We start from the raw sequence: 24,537 nt of genomic DNA, 5'->3' as shown, positions 1-24,537 counted from the left end.
ATAAGGTGATGAATATGACAATGTAATTCCATAATTTTCACACAAAAGTCAGCAAATTTTTTGGATCTGAAACACATCCCGTTATCTACAACAATTTTATGGGGTACTCCAAATTTTGTCAATATATTTTCCAAAAGGAACTTTGTTACCACCTTACTTGTAGCTTGCCTTGTAGGAATTGCCTCTACCCATTTGGTAAAGTAGTCGGTGGCTACCAAAATCCATTTGTGTCCTCTACTGGATTTGTTTGCAATTTCTCCTATGAAATCAACACCCCACATTTGAAAAGGTTCTTCAGTTTGCATGGGTCTAAGTGGAAGGGCTCCATCATATTTAAGCTTTCCTAATTTTTTTTGGCAAGCCTCACATTTTATAATATAGGTATAACAATCCCTAAACACTTGTGGCCAATAATAACCAGCATTGAGTATTTTATGGGTAGTAGTTTTTGCTGAAAAATGTCCCCCACATACACCTTCATGCAATTACTTTAAAACAGATTGTGCTTGATAAACATCCAAACAAAATAAGAGGATACCATCTCTGTTTTTCCAATATAAATCTCATTTAAGAAATACATACCTTGATGCATGAAGCTTAAGTCTCCTTTTCTGACTATCATTTAATTTTTCTAGACACTTCATGTGTTTCAAGTAATAAACAATATTCTTGTACCAAGGACACATCTCAATGCTCATTTGAGCCTCCTCTAGTTCTACCTAATTTATCTGTATTGCTTCCAAATTTGATTCTATCATTAACCTAGCCAATCCTTGACCTCTTACCAATTTAGTAACTTGGATATCAATGTTGAACTCTTGAATTTGATTGATCCATCTGCATCTCCTCCCAGTAGTTTCAGTTTGCCTGAAAATATCCTTAACTACTGCATTAGGAACATAGGCAATGACATTAGCGCCTACTAAATATGGTCTAAAAGATTTTACAACTTTTACTAGGGAATATGCTTGTTTCTCATTTATATCATAATTTAACTCAGAAGCTTGTAGTGTCTTGCTAAAAAATGCCACTGGTTGTTCATGACCTTCATCATTCTTTTGTAACATTATTACAGAAATAGTATGAAATGAAGAAAAAGAAAACACTTGAAAAGGTTTAGAGAAATCAGGAGATTTAAGTACATGTGCTTCCTTGATGGCCCTTTTAATATTCACAAGGGCCTCAATTGATTCATTGGTCCATTTTATCTCTGCACCCTTTTTCAACATCTTTGCAATAGGTTTTATAATCTCAGAAAAATTTGATACGAATCTAACAAAATTAATTTGTCCAAAGAATGATTGGATAGCTTTGACTATTTTAGGGATCTAAATTTTGTCAATAGCTGCAATTCTCTTAGGGTCAATCCTTACTCCACTGTTAGATACAATATGACCAAGCAATTTGCCCTTAGTGATCCCAAAGTGACACTTTTTTGGATTTAGAGAGATACCATACTCCAAATCTCTGATGGAAATCTTCTCTAGGTCATTACCGTGGTTCTCTGCCTTCTTGGAGTATGTTGTCAAATCATCCTGGTATACAACTAAGATGTGATCAATGAGGCCTTCAAAATCTACATCCATGGCCCTTTGAAAAGTAGCTCTAGCATTGGTAAGTCCAAATGGCATCCTGGCATACACATATGTGCCCCATGGTGTAGTGAAGGCCATTTTGTATTTTTCTAATTCTTTAACCTTCACTTGGTTGTAACCAGAGAACCCATCCATCACAGAAAGTAATTCATTACCCATCACTTTTTGCAACAAATCTTCCATGTTAGGCAAGGCATAATTATCTTTTAAAGATGATATATTTAAATTCCTGACGTCAACACATAATCTAATATCATTGTTTTTCTTTCTAATAGGCACCAAATTTGGCACCCATGTGGAATGCCTTATAGGCTCTATAATTCCTACATTCTTCATCTTCATCAACTCTTCCTTCATTTCGGGAGCCAATGTGGGATTTATAGGCCTTTTCTTTTTCCTAAATGGTTTTGCATCTGATTTTAGTGGGATTTCATGCTGGAACAAATTCTCTCTGTATGCCTTGAGATCATCATATGACCAAGCAAAAACCTGTCTGTATTTTCTTAATAGATTTAGCAATGCAGTCCTAATTTTTGGTGTAAGCTTCCTCCCAATGTAAACCTCTCTAGGATTTTTTTCACTTCCCAAGTTTATTTTTTCTACTTCTTCACAACTTCTAGTGTTGGGCTTGAAATTTGTCATGTCCTTATTGTCAAACATCCTCTCTAATTCTACCAACCCTTTTGGAATCTTATTTGTTTTAAGCTGCAAGATATTTTTTCCAAACAAAGATTCCTTACCACTCTCCTCTTCCACATATCCATTCCAATCCATATGTTGGCCTTCATATTGATCTTCACAAAACAAGAATTTCAGAAGATCCCTGTCATCATCAAATATCTACCAATTTTTTATAATATCTGGTACAATAGGTCTAGTTTTTATTTAAACTTGGGTGATGTCATCAAAAGGAATATCAGTGTGTTTAATTGCTAGGTTAGCCATAAAATCAGCCAAAATATTATTAGACCTTTCAATCCACGTTATAGAAAATGCATCAAAATTTCAATTGAATCCCACACCTCATTTTTGTAATTTCGAAGCCTTATATTTTTAGTGGCAAATCTTTCCCTTACTTGAGATATGACTAACTCTAAATCACCATAAATTGTTAGTAATTTAATGCCATATTTACTTGCCATTCTAAGACCTAACAAGAGTGCTTCATATTCAACAACATTGTTTGTACATTCAAAGGCTAACAAGAAAGAATATTTGATTGATTTTCCATTAGGAGAAATAAAAACTACACCAGCTCCATTTCCTTCGTTACTACAAGCACCATCAAAATACATTTTCCAAATCTTATCCTCATGTGATTCAATAGTATTTTCAAACTTATTAGGTTTGCATTGAATGGGTTTAGAAATACTTACCCGAAAGTTATCTAAATTTGTTTGGCAAAAACATATTGTCTCATTTGGATCAACCTGCTCTTTTAGGTAGAAAGATCGCGGCTCTCTATCAATCCTTACATTATCCCCTTTTATTAGAATGGACGCATATGGAAGATCTAGCTGGACATGCCCCCCCACCAGATTTGACCATTGCCTTGATAACAACATCCCATAATTTGGTAGAACTTGCACAACAATGATGTCTATTTTATATGACATATCAGGGCATGCTAGAAATCGAAACTCCACATCCTTCATGATTCCAACAATTGGGATTGATTTGTTATCCATAGCATGGCATTTCCCACAGGGAGTGTCCACGTGCATCCCAAGTTCTTTCAGTTGTTCACCAAAAGTGATAACCCAAGTATACCTGCAAATCTATCAATGAGATAGCCAATCTCAATCAATGAAACACCTCAGGGCTTGGACAACATGACAAGGATATGAATCCTTCTACTCCTCAAGCTCTGCAAAACCTAGGCGGGTATACCTTTGATGCATTTAATCAGACCTATTACACACAAGACTGCATCAATCAAAAGCAGATGGATCTCAAAAGGTTCAAAAACTAAGAGATAACTGCAGATGGGCTAGATCCACACTTGCAACTCAACATTTTGAATCATGAGATGGAGGGACACTTCCACATAACATAAAATATAAAAAGATATTCTGATTTTGTATTTTTAAATTGTGTTTTGACAACCTTTAAATATTACAAGAGACCAGTGCCTTATCCAGGCCACAGAGTCATGCATAAAACTGGAAGAGACACTTCCACATAACATAAAATATAAAAAGATATTCTGATTTTGTATTTTTAAATTGTGTTTTGACAACCTTTAAATATTACAAGAGACCAGTGCCTTATCCAGGCCACAGAGTCATGCATAAAACTGGAAGAGAAATCTCAGATGCAAGTTCTTTTCAACATTAAATTTTCATGTACAAATGCCTTACATTAATACAATCTTCTGCTCTATCACAAAACCATACTTATATGCAGATATCCAATATGCATTCAAAATCATTAATGCTGGGTTTTAGGATTTAAATCCTTCCTTGAAGAATACCCAAAAGACAACATTACACTCTTAGAGGAATCTAAAAGAGACAACTCAAATTATCGTTGATAATATGAAATTATATGAATCTGAGTACATTTTGGAGACAATTTCATGGAAACTCAAACATGCCTTGCATATGTGTGAACCTGCAAACTGAAACTAAACCTACAGTAAAGACAACACTGAAAACATAGATGAACACACTGTCATTTGCATTGATAAAAGGATGCCATCACTGGAACCTGCAATTTTGGATTTCTCCCTTGGAGCAAATCTCTCAAAAAATGGAACCCCTACAACTGAGAAGAATTCAGAATAAGAAGGAGAGGGAACCAAATCAAATTTGCAACTGAATTGCCAAGTGTCTCCTCTCTAAATGAATTTTGTTCGTGTGGAAACTGCTTCCAAAATATCCCACATTTGTCAAAATTAACTACCTCACCGGATTCCTCATTCCAAGAGCTTTCTGAACATATATAACACTTTATATTTTGGCCAACAATTGAGTCCTGGGCGAATTAATTCCCCAATGTGCACCATCATTTAAATTTTTCATTTATTAATATAGTTTAAACTATATAATAAACAATTTTAATTTTAATTTTTTTTGCCTCTGATGTGCTCTAATGCCTTGCCACGTGGCGGCCTCCGATTGGCTGATGGGGTCCACTGGGTGCCACCTGGGACGACACCTCATCACCGCCACATGTTCGCTTGTTCATCCATCACTTGGCCACCACGTGTACGCCACCTCAGTGACACGGGACTGCCACCTCTGTGCCAACCGTGTGCCACGTCACTGCCACCTCACTGGGACCCGCCTGCTGGACATCTGACTGTACCCGCCACCTGGCTTTCACAACTTCGCGGGGTGTAACTCGCGTGCATCTTCCTTTCGCGAAATAGCGCGAGCCATTGATCTCTCTCGAACTTGCTCACTTGTTAACCCGACCTTTCTCTGCAAAATTTTGCCTATCTGCCTCAAGAAGCGTGCCTGCGTGGGGTCCACCTAGTTGTCACTTAGTCATCTCCTCTGTCACCTCATAAAGCGTGCTCACGCGTGGGCCCGCCTTGGGTGCCATCGGGCACCATTCGTCAAAAGCCTTTATGGCTTAGACATATTACTACTGTGCGTTCTTTGTTATAAATACCAGAAAATACCACTTCCCAGCCAATGTGGGATTAAGGCTTATGCCTGGAGCTGCATGTTAAAACTCTCTCTACAACTTTCAATGGCGATTTTGGATGTTGCTAAAGATTTTGATGGTCCTCTTTAATGCCATAGAAGGAGGAGTTACTAGAATTCGTTTGGAAATCTAATGCTGCTACCAATTCCATGTCAATCTGGAGTTTTGAAAACTTGTTTGCTGCACTTTACATTTGAATAAATTTTTTGAATGCTACTCAAAAACCACACAACAGAGGAGATTGCAAAGCCTTCGATGTCTCTCCTCCCAAACACCACTTAGGGGGCATTTCTCCACCTGTCAAAGCCACACAGGAGATGGAGGACTGCTGCCGAAAGCATTTGGTTGAAAACCTTTTGAAATGCCTCTTCCACCATTTCCCATGTCACGCAGAGGGGGGCTGCATTTCAACATGCTGGCAGTCTCAAATGCATTTGTTTGGGTGCTTCTACTGCTGTTATCTGCTACTAGAGATCTCATGTGGGGAGGAGGGAGTGTAATGATTGTTTGAAAGTTTTACATAGCTTTAAATGCCATGTTGCCACTCCAGAACTTTAGCTAGGGTTGTTACATGCTCTTACTGCAGTCTACAAACTCTAATGGGCCAAGCAACAACAAAGAGGGAATGGGGAGACCACGTACAGCAAGGAGAATGGGGATTTTGTTTGCTGCCCCTTTCTTTAACTTCATGCCCAGCGCCTTCTGCTGCCCCTCTCCATCACCACATGAGCATGGGAGGATGCTAGCTATTGCAATTGTATGATTTTATTTCCTTTTCAACATGCTCTACACCAATTGAAAATCCACGCATGACAAAGGGGGAAATTGGCAAAGTTGTGGAATTTGGCTCTTGGCAGCCATTGCATAAGTTTTTTTTTTTTTAAAAAACTTGGAACCTCTGATATGCTACTGTAGAACATTCAACATTGAATAAGACAATATCATTAATCACTTCCTCGATTATGTCTAGGGGTTGAAATGCCATGAAGTGAAAACATTCTGTCACACAATTAATGCGTGGGCATGAGCCAGGTCGGGCCCCAAAGTGGGTCGGACTAAAAAAAATTTCGTTTTCAAACAACTGACTTCTGAAATGCTTCATGGACCTCAAGCATACCTCTGCAAATGATCGACATCATTTTCGGATCATCCGACTGAAATTTGCAACCTCCAGGTGATTACGCCACAATTTTCGCATTTAATCACGAAGACGTAATTTTCAAACCTGTCAAAACACCTTTTTGGAGATCGCCATTTGACAGGCGTGTACTATGATATACAAGGATGACTTCTACCAAACGGTTTCTCAAGACGAGTCCCGAGCGAAGAGATATTAATTTTTGAAAATGCTCAACTGGCTTTGTCGACACTGCGGACCTGATGAAGTCAATGTCCTGGCAACACATGACGCCTTTCTTAAAAATATCAAACGACCTCCGTAGGCCCTCAAATTTGAAACATAGGTACCTTGAAGTACATATTAAATCTTTCAATCCTCAATTCAATCACTAGACTGACAGGATGCAAACGATGCGCGCACAAAAATGGCTACATTAACTGATATATCACTGAAAGTGCGGATAACTGAAAATGATAGCTAAATGAATCCTTTTGAAAACCGATCAAACGGATTGATAAAGACTTTAAATTTGAAACGTAGCTCATCATTTATACTGACATCAACCTGGAAGAAACACTTTGGCATGACGCTTACTGAGGCAATTTTTACAATTGTGCAAAACAGGGCTCCGACTAGCTGTCAAAATAGGGACTTGCCAAAACACACAAACTGCAAACGGATTCGTCTTTGAAAACTGAGCAAATGGATTCGTCAAGACCTAAAATTTTGTAGGCTGACTCACATTAATGCATACAATTGAATCCATTTTGAAATTCTCCATGATGATCAACAGGGCAAAAGATGTAATCGCTCAAAGTAGGCTACTCAATAAAATATGCATTTGTGCCTAAAATGCACTTCCAGCTCACCCCTCAAACTGGGTACCTCATAAACTTATCCAAATTGAATTCTAAAAGTTTCACATCACTGAATAGGCCAAATGAAAGGTGTGGGACATGAATCCCAAGCCTTACCCTCTGAAAATCAACTGGCCCCATTTTACCCTCTCACAAACTAGGCCCTTCAAACTAACTTATTTAGGTGCCTTTTTGACATACAAAGCAAAATTTTGAAATAGGCCTACAAACTTTGACTCAATTTTAAAAACTCCCAACAATGGCTCTGACTGGGGATGGTTGATTGTGAGATCAACACAAGAATCCAAATATCTTTGATTAAGCAGACCACCCAAAAATGGATCATTCTTCTCTTCTCATCTCATTTCAAAAACAGAGCTTCCTTATTCTACCCAAATAGGAGGGCACCTTATTGAAAACCACACAACTGAAGTAAAGCGACTGTACAATATATACAAACAAACACACAACTGATTACAACTGCTCCACCTACAAACATTTACCTTTGTCAAAAATCTGATTCTCATCTCTTGGTATTATGATCCTAACAAAGGCATCTTCCAGTAACAACTGAGCATAACTTTTATAATCCACCTCTTTTGTCTCATCACTGAAACAGCTAGTGTGCATACCTCTTGTCTGATTTTGAACTTTGTAACCACGCACTACTTCAACACAAGTAAAAATATGAGACAATTCACCATAGAGGCATTCGCACAAGCCGACATACCTTTCACTGTCCCACTCAATCTATCATTTGCAAGGACATCATCATGCTGAACTTGAAAAATAAAACACTCATTTTCAACATTGCAGTTCCTATCAGCACATACCTTATTATCATTTAAATCAATAGAATGAGGGACACTACTAACCAACTGATGCAAACAAGGAACATGAACATTACCATCCGGATGTGATACTTCACTATGCTGATCACACCTCATACTATCCTTGCTTATCAAACTGAAAACCTCTGCATTCTCAACATCCCATTCATGGAAAAGAATGCATGCCTCTGGCTAAAGCAAATCCTCAGCTAACTCTTTCTCTTTCAGGCTTACATCAACCTGAAACACTTTCATTTGTGGTTTTAAATGGTCATCACATAATCCATACCTCTTGCCTTCATCATGAAACAATTTTTTACAACCCATGCTATTGCTATTCAGAATTCCATCAGTATTATGGACTGGTTCATCATCTACAACATCTGGCTGATCAGTTATTTCTTCATACAAAGGGTTAAAAACAAAATGAAGAACCCCCTTATGAACATTATGACACTGAAGTGGCTGGTTCGTATCTATATCAGCATTGAGTAAAGCATTAGTAAAATTGCTAAATACACCATTCATTCGATCATCATAATCATCTTCATCAAGCAAAGAAGAAATTGACACTTGGCTGGAACAATCATCAGTTTTCCATGTTTCACATCCATCAGATTTCATCCTATTACTATCATTCTGAAAATCAAGATAGTCATACTTATCTTGCCACGACTGATCTTCTTCACCAATTGAACACTCGTCATTAGCCAAAGAATGAACATGAACATTGCTGCCATTTACTTCATTAGATGAGTTTTCAGCATGTTCACTAAAATTTTCTGTCATAAAACCATCTGTTAGATCGACATGTTCATCAAGTATACAAGCATTCAATTCACAGTCCTTTTCTGAAGAATTCCCTTCACTATATTGCAGAAGGTCTTCATCAACAGCTCGAAGGCTCTCCAATATCTGAACCTTCTTATCCACAACCTCAAGAGCTTTCTTAAGTTCTACAATCTTCTGGACTTGCATTGCACTTTGTTGTTCCATTTGAGATTCTGTAAAAATTTGTCCATCCGTGTGTGCTATATCTTCATTGCAATCATGCATACCATCACAATTGTCTGAATTTGCTTTGTGCATAACTTTCAAAATAGAAATATTATCAACATGATTACAAGAAGTAAAATCTGAAGTGAAATCTGAAAATAGATTTACTTCATCCTCAACACAATTAAGATTATCAAAATCTAAGTGAGGATCAACTATTGTTTGCACTAAACAATTCTGATTTTCATCATATGGCACATTTTTGCTTGCACAAACAACAACACTTAGTAATCCCTCTCTATTTGGTATTTCAACATCAAATACATCAGTAGCATGTAAAGATTGATGGTCATCACCATCATTATTTTCATTAATATTATCCTGAAGAGATGCATGATTCGCTTGGTAGTTAGCAGCCACATAATCAGCATAACCGACATACAAATCAAATGGTACATATCCCTAGTATATATCAATCTTTGTATCAACATTTTCACAACACTTCCCACTGATCATTCCATCACTACTGCGAGAGACAACCAGCATTAACAGCAAAGGTTCTTGACTCTCATTTAAATCTGAAACACATGCATCAACAAAACCATTTGGAACTAGAAAGCTTGATGCACCTAAACACGGAATGGTTTGCTCAACTTCATATGGTATTCCACCATTGAAGGTGCTTTGGTATGAAACAACAGCAGACACGAATCTCTTCGAGATTCCAAACTTCAAGTTATTTTCCATATCCCTAGCTATGTTAAAGGCTTCATACAAGGTCTTAGGTTCTTTGTTTCTCAATAGGAAACCCATCTTCTCATCAAATGCACTCATATAAACATCCAAACATACTTTATCATCAAGTTTATACTTTCTGAAAATTTTAGACAAAGCTTGCGAAATTCTGATATTAAATGTTGGTACCAATTCATCTTCCCTGATTTGTATACAGGTGAATTCTTTCAGCAAGTCGGAATCACTCACCTTCTCATCGAATTGATCCATGAAATCTAAAACCAATTCTTCCCATGAGGTAATAGAATTCACTGGCAAAAAAGAGAACCAATCTCTTGCATCTTCTTTTAATGACTAAATAAACAACTTCATGCATACATCTTCTTGGCAAATTTCGAATTCTCCTATCAAATCCGAAAATCTTTTAACATGTTGACATGCTGATTCTGATTTCTTCCCACTGAATATGGGCAAATACTTTCTAATTTCTATGGATATGGGATTTGGGTAACCTGGAATATCTCTGAAATTTAGAGCAGCATAATGGTTCATGATGAAACTTCTCCTATTATACGGTTGTGACACTTCACCAGGCATGGCTCTATGTGGAAATACACAAGGTTGAAAAACTTCACTATTCATTTTTTCTTCTTACTCCCACAAATGATTATAAAATCTTGGATAGAAAACTTCAAGCACATATCCTTATACAAATCTATTCCTTAACATTGCTTGACATAAAGTTCTTCCACATTTGCATACTACGGAGGATAACATACACTAAATATTTTAGCAGCATAGATATGCAAATCAATTTTGAGATTCTCTCTTTCCCTCTAGACTAGTGCTATTCACTAAATGGGAAAACGACATTACACATTCAAACTTTCATAAAAGATCTCTTGCATTTGAATCCTCTGAAAATACCTGGAGATTTGCAGCTGTAAGACTTGTAGATCTGGAGATTTACTTCACACTTTAGCACTGTCTTTTACATCAGAGTCACCACCTCTTGCACAGAGGATATTTTGAACAGCAGAATGCCACTCAACACTTATTAAATTCTTTGTTACTCCTTCAATCTCACTGCAATCAACACTCTTCTAGGATGCTCAATACTGGTATGAACCACAAAGTTATGTGTGACTGAAATCTTTTACTACATCTTCTTTATAACACTTTTATGATGAAAGTAGCATGTCTGAGCATCTTCTACTTAGATCCATCTGCATCTTAATATGATTCATAAGATTATCAACCAATCTTGTGAAAGTCTTAGAATACAAACTTCCTTCAAGCACTGGTACAGAGACTAGAGTCGCCACCCAATAAGGAATTGGAGAAAAATTTGCATACAACTGCAAGGACTTGCTCACAACTAAGCAATATAACTTTTATTTGTTACTCCTTCACACAATATATGACATGTAAAACATATCATGTTACAGATCTAGAACAAGAACTATTATCTTCATCATAAAACCACTTTCAACTCTGTGCATACGCAATGGACTGACTAACTGGATGAAATTAGGCAATTTCTATTCAGCTTCCCCAACAGGGTCGCCATTTTTGTTGTTCACCAAAAGTGATAACAAAGTATACCTGCAAATCTATCTATGAGATAGCCAATCTCAATCAATGAAACACCTCAGGGCTTGGACAACATGACAAGGATATGAATCCTTCTACTCTTCAAGCTCTGCAAAACCTAGGCGGGTATACCTTTGATGCATTTAATCAGACCTGTTACACACAAGACTGCATCAATCAAAAGCAGAAGGATCTCAAAAGGTTCAAAAACTAAGAGATAACTACAGATGGGCTAGATCCACACTTGCAACTCAACATTTTGAATCATGAGATGGAGGGACACTTCCACATAACATAAAATATAAAAAGATATTCTGATTTTTTATTTTTAAATTGTGTTTTGACAACTTTTAAATATTACAAGAGACCAGTGCCTTATCCAGGCCACAGAGTCATGCATAAAAATGGAAGAGAAATCTTAGATGCAAGTTCTTTTCAACATTAAATTTTCATGTACAAATGCCTTACATTAATACAATCTTCTGCTCTATCACAAAACCATACTTATATGCAGATATCCAATATGCATTCAAAATCATTAATGCTGGGTTTTAGGATTTAAATCCTTCCTTGAAGAATACCCAAAAGACAACATTACACTCTTAGAGGAATCTAAAAGAGACAACTCAAATTATCCTTGATAATATGAAATTATATGAATCTGAGTACATTTTGGAGACAATTTCATGGAAATTCACACATGCCTTGCATATGTGTGAACCTGCAAACTGAAACTAAACCTACAGTAAAGACAACACTGAAAACATAGACAAACACACTGTCATTTGCATTGATAAAAGGATGCCATCACTGGAACCTGCAATTTCGGATTTCTCCCTTGGAGCAAATCTCTCAAAAACTAGAACCCCTACAACTGAGAAGAATTCAGAATAAGAAGGAGAGGGAACCAAATCAAATTTGCAACTGAATTGCCAAGTGTCTCCTCTCTAACTGAATTTTGTTCCCATGGAAATTGCTTCCAAAATATCCCACATTTGTCAAAATTAACTACCTCACCGGATTCCTCATTCCAAGAGCTTTCCGAACATATATAACACTTTATATTTTGGCCAACAATTGAGTCCTGGGCGAATTAATTCCCCAATGTGCACCATCATTTAAATTTTTCATTTATTAATATAGTTTAAACTATATAATAAACAATTTTAATTTTAATTTTTTTTGCCTCTGATGTGCTCTGACGCCTTGCCACATGGTGGCCTCCAATTGGCTGATGGGGTCCACTGGGTGCCACCTGGGATGACACCTCATCACCGCCACATGTTCGCTTTCTCATCCGTCACTCAGCCGCCACGTGTACGCCACCTCAACGCCACAAGACTGCCACCTATGCACCAATCATGTGCCACGTCACTGCCACCTCATTGGGACCCACCTGCTGGACATCTGACTATACCCGCCACCTGGCTTTCGCAACTTCATGGGGTGTAACTCGCGTGCATCTTCCTTTTGCGAAATAGTGCGAGCTGTTGATCTCTCTCGAACTTGCTCACTCGTTAACCTGACCTTTCTCTGCAAAATTTTGCCTGTCTGCCTTGAGAAGCATGCTTGTGTGGGGTCCACCTGGTCGTCGCTCAGTCATCTCCTCTATTGCCTCGAGAAGTGTGCTCGCACGTGGGCCCGCCTTGGGTGCCATCGGGCACCATCCGTCAAAAGGCTTTATGGCTTAGACATATTACTATTGTGCGTTCTTTGTTATAAATACCGGAAAATACCACTTCCTAGCCAATGTGGGATTAAGGCTTATGCTTGGAGCTGCATGTTAAAACTCTCTCTGCAACTTTCAATGGCGATTTTGGATGTTGTTGAAGATTTTGATGGTCCTCTTTAATGCCATAGAAGGAGGAGTTACTAGAATTCGTTTGGAAATCTCATGCTGCTACCAATTCCATGTCAATCTGGAGTTTTGAAAACTTGTTTGCTGCACTTTACATTTGAATAAATTTTTTGAATGCTGCTCAAAAACCACACATCAGAGGAGATTGCGAAGCCTTCGATGTCTCTCCTCCCAAACACCACTCAGGGGGAATTTCTCCACCTGTCAAAGCCACGCAGGAGATGGAGGATTTCTGCCAAAAGCATTTGGTTGAAAACCTTTTGAAATGCCTCTTCCACCATTTCCCATGTCACGTAGAGGGGTCTGCATTTCAACATGCTAGTAGTCTCAAATGCATTTGTTTGGGTGCTTCTACTGCTGTTATCTGCTACTAGAGATCTCACGTGGGGAGGAGGGAGTGTAATGATTGTTTGAAAGTTTTACATAGCTTTAAATGCCACGTTGCCACTCCAGAACTTTAGCAAGGGTTGTTACATGCTCTTACTGCAGTCTACAAACTCTAATGGGCCAAGCAACAACAAAGAGGGAATGGGGAGACCACGTACAGCAAGGAGAATGGGGATTTTGTTTGCTGCCCCTTTTTTTAACTTCATGCCCAACACCTTCTCCTGCCCCCTCTCCATCACCACATGAGCATGGGAGGATGCTAGCTATTACAATTGTATGATTTTATTTCCTTTTCAACATGCTCTACACCACTTGAAAATCCACGCATGACAAAGGGGGAAATTGGCGAAGTTGTGGAATTTGGCTCTTGCCACCCATGGCATAAGTTTTTTTAAAAAAAAAAAACTTGGAACCTCTGATATGCTACTGTAGAACATTCAACATTGAATAAGACAATATCATTAATCACTTCCTCGATTATGTCTAGGGGTTGAAATGCCATGAAATGAAAACATTCTGTCACACAATTAATGCGTGGGCATGAGCCAGGTCGGGCCCCAAAGTGGGTCTGACTAAAAAAAATTTCGTTTTCAAACAATTGACTTCTGAAATGCTTCACAGACCTCAAACATACCTCTGGAAATGTTCAGCATCGTTTTCGGATCATCCGACTGAAATTTGCAACCTCCAGGCGATTATGCCACAATTTTCGCATTTAATCGCGAAGACGTAATTTTCAAACCTGTCAAAACACCTTTCTGGAGCTCGCCATCTAACAGGCATGTACTTTGATATACAAGGATGACTTCTACCAAACGGTTTCTCAAGACGAGTCCCGAGCGAAGAGATATTAATTTTCAAAAATGCCGAACTGGCTTTGTCGACACTGCGGACCTGATGAAGTCAATGTCCTGGCAACACATGACGCCCTTCTTAAAAATATCAAACGACCTCCGTAGGCCCTCAAATTTGAAACATAGGTACCTTGAAGTACATATTAAATCTTTGAATCCTCAGTTTGATCACCAGACTGACAGGATACAAATGACGCGCTCACAAAAATGGCTACATTAACTGATATATCACTGAAAATGCGGATAACTGAAAATGATAGCTAAATGAATCCTTTTGAAAACCGATCAAACAGATTGATAAAGGCTTGAAATTTGAAACGTAGCTCATCATTTATATTGACATCAGCCTAGAAGAAAAACTTTGGCATGACGCTTATTGAGGAAATTTTTACAATTGTGCAAAACAGGGCTCCGACTAGCTATCGAAATAGGGACTTGCCAAAACACACAAACTGCAAGCGGATTCGGCTTTGAAAATTGAGCAAATTCATTCATCAAGACCTAAAATTTTGCAGGCTGACTCACATTAATGCATACAATTGAATCCATTTTGAAATTCTCCATGATGATCAACAGGGCAAAAGATGTAATCGCTCAAAGTAGGCTACTCAATAAAATATGCATTTGTGCCTAAAATGCACTTCCAACTCACCCCTCAAACTGGGTACCTCATAAACTTATCCAAATTGAATTCTAAAAGTTGCACATCACTGAATAGGCCAAATGAAAGGTGTGGGACATGAATCCCGAGCCTTACCCTCTGAAAATCAACTGGCCCCATTTTACCCTCTCACAAACTAGGCCCTTCAAACTGACTTATTTAGGTGCCTTTCTGACATACAAAGCAAAATTTTGAAATAGGACTACAAACTTTGACTCAATTTTAAAAACTCCTGACACTTTCATGACATCTTCTGGCATTATGTTCACGGCTGCACCTGAATCTATCATACAATTCTTAACCATTTTATTGTTAATCATAAAAGTCAGATAAAAAGGATCAACCTGGGTAAGATTCTTAGTGATAGAAGTTCCCAAATAGACAATAGGTGGATCTTCAACTTTTGGTTTATGATCCTCTTTATTACCTTCACCAACGTTAGATAAAATATTGATTGTTTTGTGTTTGTAATCAGGGAATTTCATTACTTCAAGCAAGGGAACAAATATTTTCACCTGTGATAAAGCCTGAGACATAAATGATCCACAATTTGAGAGTGACTTACTAATATGTTTCTTTTCTATTGGCTTTTGTAATGCCCCTACCCTAGTCGGACTTGTAAAACTCGTTTGACCTTGATTGACTTCCTATGTGGCATCCTTGAATGGTAGGTTAACCATGATGCAATGTGTAGTTTAGATAATATAAATAACTGTGCATACTTATTATTGTGCTTTTGCATCGATTCTCATATAAATGTAATTGTTCCTAACCCTTGTGATAAATCTTGAGCTAACGCCTTCATTGAATATGTATATGTATATGCATGCTTGTATGAATTCATGGGTGCAGCAGATTGTAGGTACAACACCGCTTAGGGCAAGGTTCATCTCCTTTGGGATTTGCAAGGTTGAGTATGCCTCCTTCATCTTTAGAATTCAGTTTTGGTGGTCATATAACTCTCGTCTTGCCTTAGCCATGGTCAGTTGAGCATTGCATGTGTGGTTCGTGGGGCTCTCACTTTTCATTGGATTTCATGTCATGTGATTTGGTGGACTCCCTCATTTTGCGTGCCTTGCACGAGGTAAGTGGAGTTTGTTATCCTAAGTATTAAATTCAATTTAATGAGTAGACGTACACATTAGTGATATAGAAATTTAAATAGGTAGTTTCTTTATATGATTAATCGTTAATTTAAAGAGATTGCTTTAATTATTATTGTAGCAAGTTTAAGGTATTTAACTTGGGTTAGTGTGCTCATTTACGCATTTGTAACATTTACGCATTTGTAGTTGAGATATTAGAATAAATAAGACTCTTGCATTAGATTAGTCATTTATTTAAAAATGTCGCTTTATTATGTTATAGCGAGTTAATTTAATAGCTAATTTTAAAATAATGAATTTAATGAGTTATGCGTTTTGGAAAGGAAAAATTTAAAGTCATTTGGGAGATAGAAATAAATTACTCATTTTCGCATTTTGGAAGAAAAAGGGTAAATTATTATTATTTAAAAGAAATTATTTCCTTTTTACTTGTATAGTTGATATAGTATAAAAAGATTGATTTTTAGAAAATTAAATTAATCAAAACGCCTTACCCGGTCAATAGTTCCGAAATAGAAAAGTAGGCCTAAATTGATATTGAGAGATTAAAATTAGAGATTAAATAAGAAACAGAAGCGTGTTAATTTTAATGAGAATAAAACAAGTTAGATTTATTGAGTAATGGAAAATAATGATTTCCATTCCCATGTTTCTTTTATTTAAAAAAAAAAAATAAATGCCTAATTTCGAAATTGAAAATTAGGGCAAAAATGGGGTTTCTCATTTTTAAACTAGTGGGGAAATGTTTTTGGGGGCTTCTTGGCTTTTGGTCATTTTTTTTTGGAAAAAACATGGTTTTTTTTGGACGAGAGATTGGGAATGTCGGACAAGGATGGAGTTTTAGAGCAGCAGATTTGGGGGCTCATCATCAAAACTCTTCCCGGAATGCATTTGGAGGTAGGATTCTACTCTTCCCTTTGATCTTTGCTAAATAAAATAAGAAAATATAGATGTAAAAAAAAAAAGGGATTTGGTTCTTCATGATATGCTGTTTTTTTTTCTTCTGTTATATCCATGATTACTCTTAGATTCAATTTGAGTTTTTTGAGAATCTTGTCATTTTGGGGCAAGATTGTAAAAAAAAAGAAGTAGATAAGGAGATTAAAACCATTTGAGTATTTGAGTTTTATGTTCTAGTTGTGAATATTGTCCATTTCTTTGCTTTGAACATTCTGGAAACAAAATATATAGATCTCTATATGTTGATATCTTCTATTATTTCTCATTGTAAGAATCATTGATTTGATTCTAAAGAAGAAACAAAAAAAAAGAGAGAGAATAAATATTTGGAATTTTAGAGGGATTGGTTTCTTATCTGTAAAAAAAAAAATAATTATGTTGGGTTTTGGAGGGATTGTATTTTTTTTATCTGTTAAAACCCAAGAAAATGTTACAGCCCAGAAAATCTGTTTGCTATTTGTTTTTTTTGGTTATTTTAAAAAAAAATTTAATTTTAAAAAAAAAATAATAAAAAAAAACTCTGAAAACCCCCCCCCAACCATGGCTGGGAGGTAACAGGCTACCATGGTAGCAACTGCTACCATATGGTAGCAGTGCTACCAAAGGTAGCGGCCTGCTACCATTTGGTAGCAGCGCTACCAATGGTAGCGTGGCTACCAAGGGGGCCCACGTGGGGTTCCACGTGGGTAACCCCAATAAAAATTTTTGTTTTATTTTTTTTTTAAATTTAAAAAAAAGTTGTATTTTATTTTTATTTTTTTTATTATTGTTTTTTTTAAAAAAAAAAAAACAATAAGCCAATGATATGTTAATAAACAAAAATAAATAAAAAATAGAAAAAAAAATATAATGATTTTAAATGGAGATTTTAAATTATTTAAATTTAGTCTATCGCTTCCTTAATCTTTTAATATTATTTAAAACGAGTATTAAATAATATTTAGAATTTAGAATATTGACATTTCAATAACCCATATAGTGGTATATGCTTTGCTACACTCTGATTTAATAAATGGCAGTTAATAATTATTAATTATAAACTATGGTTAAATGTGGGTGTTTCATAAATGTTATTTTAGGTAATCCTCATTTCAATATATATAGTATTAATTATATGTGGCTTCTCAGCGCTTTTGTAACGAATACTGTTAGTGAATTAACCCTTAGTGCACAGTCGTTAATTTTAATTGGTTAGATATATATTGAGATCCACGTACACTTGCTTTTTTTTATATACGCAAGAGATTTATAGATCCTTGGGGAGTGTTTTCTTTTCATCTCAAAGGATCCCTTTTAAAGTGTATTTTCTTTGATTTGGGTATAGTTGTGTTGCTAGAGAGGGGTACTAGTGTATAGTTCTAGATCAATATGCCAGTGATGTTTATCTAAGGATTAAGTAAAATATCCGAATGAGAAATGCTTACATTTATGTGAACTTAGTTGGAAAACTTGTAGGGATGTATTTACTGACCGAAGTGGTCATTTGTAGTATGTTTGTGATTGCCTAAAAGGCAGGATTGTAAAAGACATGTAGATTTGTAATCTTAACTATATTAAATGCCAGAGGGGTCTTGCAGTTGAGCAGACCCAGAGATGTAGCCCCTTAGGGGTGAACTCTGAGATCATATCTGTGTTATGCGATGATTTAGCTTCCCTTGTTTCATGCTTTAAGTTATCATGTATGGTTGCTATTCATAAGTGTATGATGGAAAATTAACGAATTTAAATCAAATGCACAAAATTAGACATCTTGAGGAATGTAGTAAATCAGATTCATAAGACATTGTAAATTATGATTATGGCAAAGTATTTAAAATATGTTAATTAAAGTTGTAATAGTGGAAAGAATCTTGCTAGATTACATCATTGGATTAACTTGTTATTAAGCATGTAAATTGAACAAATGAGTATGGGAAAACAAAGATAGAATTAACATTATAATTTCTAAGTTGGATTCTAAAGGATGATCAACACATAGGTAATTACTTTTATCTTCTTAAATGAGCAACGCCATGTTAATTATCTTCCACTATAATGGATGAATATAGTTAGTCATTTATGTTGTAATTATAACCAATAATCCTCACCAGCTTTATTTAATAATTGTGTGGACTAAATCAGATATCCATATTATAACCCTTGTAAAAAGAATCCCTTATGATTGCTAAAATTGAACTAAAATGGGAAATAATTGATTTGTTGTTTATACATTAAAACTTAGTAAAGGTATCTCTCTCATATTAGCTTCATTTATAAAAAAAGGAGTAATGTGCAATAAGATAATTGTATTTTAATACTAATAGAAGAACGTCACTATGATCTTATTATTCTAACCTTGAAATGATGAATGTCATCTAGCTAACGATATTTTAATTTAAAGGATGCTCTCGGGTGTCCTAATGCATATCCACCTTAATGAAATCAGTCCATTTATTTGCATTATCAAAACTCCAAATGAATTCTATGGCTACTCACATTTTATCTTTCATATAAGAACTACAACTCATTAGTTGGCTATGCATGAAATCAAATGAAGGGACCTCACCCTATTAATTGTAGTTAATCCTTAATGAATGAATCTCATATGATTAACCATGCATTTAATATTAAAGGATGAAATTGATTGTGAATGGATACCCTAAACCCAATGAATGAACTTCATTATACTAAACGCATGAACCTTTTTGGAGGCCTCTTAATGTAATTATGAATTTAAGTGCAATGAATAAATAACCTCTCAATGGCCTCCTAACCACCAAAGTAAATGAACGCTTCCTAAAGTTATAAGGTGTCAAACCATTGAACACATATATAATCAAGATCTATGCATTATCTCGCAATTATGTTATCCAGTTTAATGGATCTTATGATGCAAGTTGAGTTAGGTGTAAGGTTATGTAATCGCGTTAGGAAACTCCTTAGGATCGTTTTAGCCTTCCGCTGTGTTATCTAGTTAGAGATAACTTTGAGATAACTTCAATCTATCTTAATGTTGTAACTTATGATTAACTACTCTTAGTATTATTATAAAAAAAATAAAATATTTACACTCTAATTGAGTGTTTTTAACTTAAACCCTTAGGGGTTTCCTGGCGGGGCATTATAGCTTTGTTGATTTAAGAGGTTCTGTTTTTTTGACCTTTTCTATTGCACCTTCTTTTTCCTTGTGAGCAATGGTGTCTTGATTTCCACTAGCTTTAGGAACTTTTGCAAATATCTCGGATGGCTTACCCTGCCCTGGGTTCACTATTTTGTTCCTTACCTGTTAATTCCTTTTTGCTTGAGCTACTACTGTCGTAGTATAGGCTTTCTTTTCTTCATCTATTAAGTTTCTCAAGGAATGCATCAGCTCTCCATTATGAAACAATCTCCTCAGGGATGGGATGTCTGCATCATCATTAGTAAAAAAATGTTGCACACTGTGCTATTGGCTCTCTCTTCTCCATTGTACATCTAATGATTGCTCATCCTTAGATGAATCCTCATCCTTGCCCCAAAATGAATCTGATGAAAGTACATTCACTGTGGGCTCATATTCACTCTCATGATCCTTCTCTTCTGCAAGACCCTGAGCAATCATACATTGTTCTGCAACATGGGGTAAATTGTAGACTTCACACCATGGATATTCTTCCACAAAATTATTTACCTTCTTCAATGGATTAGGAGTTTCTTTGCTTAGATTTGCATTTACCTACTTACGATCTTTCCAGTTTGTATTATATGGCATGTCATGAAATCTTGGTCTATTGTAACTTATAGGCTTGTTACTTTTATATGGGGACAACTTCTCATTCTGATTTTGTTTACCCTACATGTCTTTCAACATGTCCATGATTTGGCCAAACTCATCCTTTTTTGTTTCTCTGGGATTATATAATTTTGGATCATCTCTCTTGCAAATTATCCCAGCAACCTTTTTGTTATTTTCAATGGTAGTAGTTGTTTTAAAATCTTGCTGCAAGGTATTAGGTTTGTGAGATAGGATCTCATAACGAGTCTTGCTGTCAAAAGCACTCAAATAAAAATCAATCAAAAATGAATCAACATGTCTAATATCTCTTGTTATTCTATTAAGTACTTTATTAAACCTGTTATTAAATTCATAGACTGATTTATTCTGATTTTTCTTTATGCTAGTCAACTCATGAGATGCAAATGAAGTACCATTATGTTCTCCAAATTCTTCCAAGAATATTGTCACAAACTCTTGCCAACTATCGATGCATCTGTCGGGAAGATTCCTATACCATTCTCCTACATCCTCTGTTAGAGATTGAACACAAAATTTCATAAAACATCTTCATAAGGGATTTCAAACTCTTCAATGGTATTTTTTACATTTATTATGTGTTGTTCTGCAGAATCAGTTCCATATCTAGTGAATTTAGGGATAGTTGATCTTAAATCATTTGAAATCTGATTAGGATATCCAACTATCCCACTGAAATCCATCTGTTTGTACCTTTCAATGGTCATAGGTGGTGTGCCACCATAGTTGTTAGTTTGTTAATTTCTATTTCTTCCATTATTACCATTATTTCCATTGTTACCTCTACCATTATTGTTATTTCCATTTCAATTGTTCCCATTACCGTTGTTGCCATAGTTTCCATTATTACCATAATTCCCCCTATTATTGCTTACATTGTTGATCCTATCTCTACCATTACAGTTACCAACTATTTCCCCATTGTTAGTTTTTCTTTCATCATTATGATTATTGTATTGTCCATAATTATACTAGTTTCTATTTTCATTGTAGGGTATATTTTTCCATTTATCCCTCTTGTTGAAACTTAGTAGCTTCGGTAAGATAAATGATTGAATGAGAGACTTCATTTATCTCTCATTCAATCATCTACCTTATCGATATAACTATAACTTAAGTATAGAACACATGATTAAATAAATGAACATGTTATAACCATCTCAGATGAATAACCGATAATATTAATCATGTTGTGATTAGACCAAAATTATAACTATCATAGCTATCATATGATAGAATTGATTAAATGCTATCATATGATAACTATAATAGTTATCATTGTAAAACACATATTAATACCGAATCATTAATTTGTTGATTATATTTAAACTTATCCAAATCACTTGTCGAGTAAACTATACATTACCCCAATTATTAATAACTGTCGACATATGTTAATAGCGTGACCGATTGTGATCGGTATAACACATGTTAAAGAGGAAAGGCGTGACCAATGATTAAACAACACAACACATAAGTAATGTGTTTATATTAATCGAAGGGGTGTCTATGCACCGATCAAGACATGTCTAAAAGACATGACCGATCAAGGTATGCCTTTATCGGTGAATCATAGGCTATAAGTACATGCAAATGAAGTATTGGAGAAACATCAAAATTATTAATGTTATCTTCAGCAACCTGTGACATAAGACATAGAAAATATTAGTAAGAAGAATAATAATATACATAACTTCAGACTTGAACATAAATTTGAATATCATTTACATGGTATCATAGTCACATTGATCGAACCCAAGGCATTCAAATTTGAGAAGTTCAAACCAAATATATAAACATCTTTTTTCCCATGGCTAACGTTATCAGATTTGAGGACAAACTTGAAGGAGGCGACAATTTCTCAGCATGGAAGTTCAGAATTAAAATGATTCTAAAAGAAAACAAGGTTGAATCATTTATTAAAGTTGAATCTGAAGAACCAGAGGTTGAACCTGACAAATCAACATGGGTCGAGGGAAATGAAAAAGCTATGAAGATCATAGTCGACAGAGTACGAAATCACATCATACCAATAATAACAAAACATGAAATTGCCTATCAGATGTTCAAATCACTCGAAAGTGCGTTTGAAATAAGTAATGCAAGTAGAACCCTAGCTCTAAAAAGAGAAATAAACCATATAAGTATGAACAAAGGGGAGTCAATCAATGCATACTTTATGTGGATATTATCCCTAAGGGATGAACTGGCAACACTTGGATATGAGATCCAGAGCAAAGAGCTAACGCTCATTGCTCTAGATGGGTTGCCTAGTACATGGGAGACATTCATCCAAGAGATAAATATCCAAAATTTGATAGGCTATGAGAAGATTGTCTTCAAGAAGAGTCAAGGCTAAATAAGAAGGGGATCAAACAAAAGAATATAGATGAATATCTCCATGTTTTAAATACCAACTCCAATAAGAAAAACAAGAAGAAACACTTCAAGAAGAGAAAGAACTGACATGACAAAAGATCATCTAAAAGAGACAACTCTCACATTCAATGCTTTAGGTGTGATCAATATGGACACTATGCAGCAAGATGTCCAGATAGAATCAAACAACAAGCTACATTTGCAAAAGTTAAAAGGGAAGAATATGACTCCGAGAAGCATGTATTCTACTTTGCTCTCTCCAGTCAAGTGTCCAATAAATCTAACACCTGGATCATTGATAGTGGGTCTTCAAGACACATCACTGGGTATAGAGAATTACTGGATTCCATGGTAGAAGAAACTAATGAGGAAGTAACCATTGGTGATGACTCTGCACATCCAGTGAAAGGCGTCGGTACCTGCACCATTAAGCTGAAGATAGGCATGTCTCTTCAACTCATTAGAGTCCTATACATTCCTGGCATCAAGAGGAACTTAATCTACATATCTACACTTGAAGATGATGGGTACAGAATAACATTCATGAATGGTAAAGTTCTAGTATGGCCACAAAATTCTTCCATCAAGAAGGCTACAACCCTAGGACATAGAAAAGGCTATTTATACGAGGTATGTACTGAATCTAACCTAGCCCTACTTCATGAGATTACAGTTTCAAATGAAATTGGCATAGAAGATTAGGCCATTTAAACTTTCATTCTTTATGTTCAATGGAAAAATTAGTAATTCGTTTGCATAAGTTAAAACAATACCATTCTGGTACATGTAAGGGGTGTGCCCTAGGCAAAAATACTAAGAGTTCCTTTTAGAACTGTTCTAGGAAAACAAACAATGGTTTAGAGCTAGTTCACTCTGACCTATGTGGGCCAATGTCTGTACCATCATTAGGGGGGTTCCTTTAGTATGTAATATTCATTGATGACTTCTCCAGGAAGACTTGGATCTATTTTATTAAACCTAAGGAATCAGAAGAGATTCTCAAGAGATTTAAGGAATTCAAATCCGTCTCTGAAAAACTCTTTCAAAAGAAAAATAAAAACCTTAAGGACTGATAATGGGAGGGAATACACCTTAGACATATTTAGAGAATTTTGTAAAGCTGCTAGGATTAAGAGAGAGTTCACTGTCCCCTACAACCCCCAACAAAATGGGGTTGCTA

The sequence above is a fragment of the Cryptomeria japonica genome, chromosome 9 (genome assembly GCF_030272615.1).
Source record: "Cryptomeria japonica chromosome 9, Sugi_1.0, whole genome shotgun sequence".
Lineage (NCBI taxonomy): Eukaryota > Viridiplantae > Streptophyta > Pinopsida > Cupressales > Cupressaceae > Cryptomeria > Cryptomeria japonica.
The sequence above is the reverse complement of the archived record's forward strand: the minus strand, read 5'-3'. Positions refer to the sequence as shown.